This window comes from Gadus morhua, chromosome 3 (assembly GCF_902167405.1).
Source record: "Gadus morhua chromosome 3, gadMor3.0, whole genome shotgun sequence".
Taxonomy (NCBI): Eukaryota; Metazoa; Chordata; class Actinopteri; order Gadiformes; family Gadidae; genus Gadus; species Gadus morhua.
The window spans coordinates 29,360,179-29,365,178 of NC_044050.1; positions in this window are offsets into that span (position 1 = coordinate 29,360,179).

Consider the following 5,000-nt stretch of genomic DNA (forward strand, 5'->3'; position numbering starts at 1 on the left):
CCATCCATCCATCCATCCATCCCTCCATCCACCCATCCATCCCTCCCTCCATCCACCCATCCATCCATCCATCCATCCATCCATCCATCCATCCATCCATCCATCCATCCATCCCTCCATCCATCCATCCATCCATCCATCCATCCATCCATCCATCCCTCCATCCACCCATCCATCCCTCCCTCCATCCACCCATCCATCCCTCCCTCCCTCCATCCCTCCGTCCCTCCGTCCCTCCCTCCACATTCCACCTCCCGGTCCAGCTGCAGTCGTCGGCCCCAGTCAGCCTCCCGACGGGACCCTCTGCAGTGCATCAGGACCGGTACTGTAGCCGTATGTAAACATCGGCGGCCTGCTTTAACAATGCTTCAGAGGATGCTGCGGCTTCTCCGCAAACTCAAAGCAGACGGCCTCCTAACCCTGAAATAGGGAGGAGACGTACCGGCAGCCACACAGCCCAAGGTACCGCCTCACCCCTAATAGCCACCGGAGCCAGCCTCGCCCGCCCTCCCCCCTCTCTCCCCCCTCTCCCCCCTCTCCCCCCTCCCACCGCGTCACCACGCCGCCACACAGCAGTGCTGGGCTGCGTGTCGACGCACAACAATCCCTACTCTTTCATTCCATGATTAATCACAAGGCGCGCCGCTGAAAATATCACCAGAAAAACCCAGAGTGGGAGTCCTGGAGACGTCAGTCTGAGTGTATTAGGGAGCAGGACCAGTATTGGTTAACTGGTTAACCCATAGGATGGCTGAGAGCTCAGTCTCTGTGTATTAGTTAACTGGTTAACCCATAGGATGGCTGAGACCTCAGTCTCTGTGTATCAGTTAACTGGTTAACCCATAGGATGGCTGAGAGCTCAGTCTCTGTGTATTAGTTAACTGGTTAACCCATAGGATGGCTGAGAGCTCAGTCTCTGTGTATTAGTTAACTGGTTAACCCATAGGATGGCTGAGAGCTCAGTCTCTGTGTATTAGTTAACTGGTTAACCCATAGGATGGCTGAGAGCTCAGTCTCTGTGTATTAGTTAACTGGTTAACCCATAGGATGGCTGAGACCTCAGTCTCTGTGTATCAGTTAACTGGTTAACCCATAGGATGGCTGAGAGCTCAGTCTCTGTGTATTAGTTAACTGGTTAACCCATAGGATGGCTGAGAGCTCAGTCTCTGTGTATTAGTTAACTGGTTAACCCATAGGATGGCTGAGAGCTCAGTCTCTGTGTATTAGTTAACTGGTTAACCCATAGGATGGCTGAGAACTCAGTCTCTGTGTATTAGTTAACTGGTTAACCCATAGGATGGCTGAGAGCTCAGTCTCTGTGTATTAGTTAACTGGTTAACCTCTAGGATGGGTGAGAGCTCATTCTCCAAGTATAAGTTAACTGGTTAACCTATAGGGAGGTTTCAGACCTCATTCTCCATGTATTAGTTAACTGGTTAACGTATAGGGAGGCTTCAGACCTCAGTCTCTGTGTATTAGTTAACTGGTTAACCTATGGGAGGCTGAGAGCTCAGTCTCCATGTATTAGTTAACTGGTTAACCTATGGGGAGGCTTCAGACCTCATTCTCCATGTATTAGTTAACTGGTTAACCTATGGGGAGGCTTCAGACCTCAGTCTCTGTGTATTAGTTAACTGGTTAAACTATGGGGAGGCTTCAGACCTCAGTTTCTGTGTATTAGTTAACTGATTAACCTATGGGGAGACTTCAGACCTCAGTGTCTGTGTATTAGTTAACTGGTTAACGTATGCGGAGGCTTCAGACCTCAGTCTCTGTGTATTAGTTAACTGGTTAACCTATAGGGAGGCTTCAGACCTCAGTCTCTGTGTATTAGTTAACTGGTTAACGTATGGGGAGGCTTCGGACCTCAGGCCACTCAAAGCGCTTTACAATACTGCCTAACATTCACCCATTCATACACACATTCACCCATTCATGCACCTCGACACAGTAGGCTCCAGGGGCGGACTGGCCATCGGGAATACCGGGGACATCCCCGGTGGGCCGATGGCCGAAAATATAATCCCATCGGCCCATCACTATTATGTACCGGCCCACCATGTACCGGCCCATCATCGCATCAGCCGAAATGGTTAACACAGCGGCACAAGCGTAATTTTCTCCAAGAGCTATACCTATCTTAATCGCACTGACTGACTGACTGACTGACTGACTTTTATACTGCTACTCGCAATCGGTCTTCACACTCATGTTGACTATTTTTCGATTTTTTTTTAAGTGTCTTCTAATATGTGTTTTGGTGCGCGGTCCAGATACCGAATTATGATAGCCCTATACTCCGACAACAAGAAAGTCATTAGTCCGACAGCCCATTGTTCCGAAATTGTAAACATAGCAGTCCACTGGTAGGCTACATCAAATGAAAATGCTAGGCTACTGTGGTGAAGTTATGGTGTTTCCATAGTAAATATATGCTGATGTTGAGAAGCACAGAGGTAAAGCAACAAGTTGTCTGAGAAAAAGTTGCGAGCAGGGAAAACACATGGATAGGGTGGTGTCATTTATGTGCCATGGTGTACTGTATGATGATGTTATGATGTTCATTTATGAAGACGTGAAAACAGTGGTAGCACTGGCGTGCGAAGTGCTGCAAGATGCGGCGGGAACCACACCACCTCCACCACAAAAAATGAATTCAGTTCACAATTTAGTGGGTACTACTCTTGATACAGTAGAGTAACATCTGATCCATCATTTATTCTCTTCTCTATTCTTTGTCTTTGTCTTCTATTTTTTGTCTTTCTCTTCTATAAAACGCAGGTACACACCCAGTCGGATGAACTCTACCCATTACTGTGATGGACGTGGAGTATACTTTTTTTGTTAATAAATAACACCTTTTGGAAGTGTATAATGCGTCCACTCTCACTGATTGCTATTAACTCATTGCATGGCTTAAGAGGTATGTGGAAAATAGTTGCACAATAGTTGGGTTTTCAAAAAGAAACAACTTTCTACACAACTTTAAAGTGTATGATGTATATTGTATTGTATTGAATTTAGATTAATTAAGACCACCACCTTAACACACAAACTCTTGTTGAACTCATAAAGTAGTAGGTTCAGTGACGTGCGGTGAGACAGCTGTCTTCTGTAGCTTCTGCGAGCCCGTGAATCAATGTTTCGTTGGAATCATGATGTAACGTTGTTGTAGCGGGAATACAGCAATGCTATTTTCTAATTGGCAGGGCATATGTATGATTCTAGACTTCGCTAAGCACTGAAGCGACTGAAACGGTGAATTTTGATCACATTCAGTGAAGTTAACAGGTAAAACGGGAGAAAAATAGGGCGTCTTTAGGCCGTCCTGCCTAAAAGTAGGGCGTCCCATTTCTTCTTATTTTTTAGTAGACTATAGGGCAGACGCCCTGCTAGCTAAAAGCCTGGTTGGTGTAGACATTCGAGGGACCAAAAAGACTGAAAAGGTGTGTTATCGAATTTAGTGGGCCGGTCTGGTTCAAAATGCCCCGGCCGATTTTTTGTCCCAGTCCGCCCCTGGTAGGCTCACAGCTAGGAGAAGCCGGGGATCGAAACAGCGACCTCCTGGTTACCAGCCAACCCGCTCCACCTCCTGAGCAACACGCCGACCAATGGGGAGGCTTGTTTACACAGCCTGGAAGGTCAAATCAATTAAAACAACAGATGGATTCTTCAACTCCACTCTCCATTTGTAGTTTAAAGATAGTTTGGAATAAGTCGTTAAACGAAGTATAAGAATCCCTGGAGTCGATATAGGCTAGTGGCGCTAAGCACGGTAATAAAAACCACATTGTGTGGCTAAAAACGCGGAGCAAATGACAGGCTTCAGAAATAAAGGCCTTGTCGGTTCAGCCTCACACTCTCAGACTGAGTCACAGCTCCAAATTGCTGATCCTTTTGGATTCGGCGTTTCTTTTAGCAAATATGACAAAAATGTCCGGTGTTTAAAAAAGGGGTTTTCAATGAGTATACTCGCTACAGCTGTTTATAAATAAAAGGATTTGAGTGCGTTTTAGCTGGTGAAATATTAGCCCACTTTCAGTTTCACAGACCAGGATTTGTGGATTAATACTAATGCCAGACAATCCCATCCCACGTCCATCAACCTGCATGCTGATAATGCATGCTGATAGATTCACATTTACCTTTAAGGCATTTAGCAGACGCTTTTATCTGAAGCGATTTACAATAAGAAGAAAGAGAAACAACAATATATCGCTGTCTGTACCTTAAGGATGTTCATAGAACCAAGAAACAAGTGATACGAACACATTTCTGGTTTGCAAAGTTAACCAGTGCTAAGGAAAGGTTGGCTATTAAAAATAAATAAAGAATGAAACAAACAAACAAAAAACACAAACAAACTTTCCATGGATAATCAACATCTCAGGCTAACTCGAATCTCAATATCCATTCAGTGTAAAAACAAAAAACGGTTGAATAAAAATAATTTTTGAGACACACAGAGGCAATTAATTTGGCGTCAGACATCCAATCACATACTCTGCTGCTCATGAAAACACAGAGAGAGTTAACTGGGCCGATATTATTACCTGTGTAAACATTTCAATAACACAAGAACATCACATTTTCTGCATAACTCTTATATGAGTTTCTATAAAAATGCTGAGTGGCTTTTCGGGAGACATTGCAAATTTAAATCCGAAAACACTTTTGTTTTTTATGTTCCTCATTTTACGAGACTTCCTGCCTGTTCCAAAAGGATACCACCAAGCTATAAAGCGGTTGGCTCGCTGAAACAAATCTTGCATAACCTTTATTTGCCCAACAATTTACATCCACCCATGAGGGCAAATCACTGAACAAATGCAAGGCCTGAAGCCACAAAGTTTTTACTTAATTTGTAGCAACCAAGCAATTTACATTGTTGTGTCCTTGTTGTCCTTGCTGTTGTCGGCCTATTTTTGGACTTGTGTATATGGAGCTGTTGTGTTGTTCGTGACAGGCTATTGACCAGCATGTACCGAACCTAAACGACA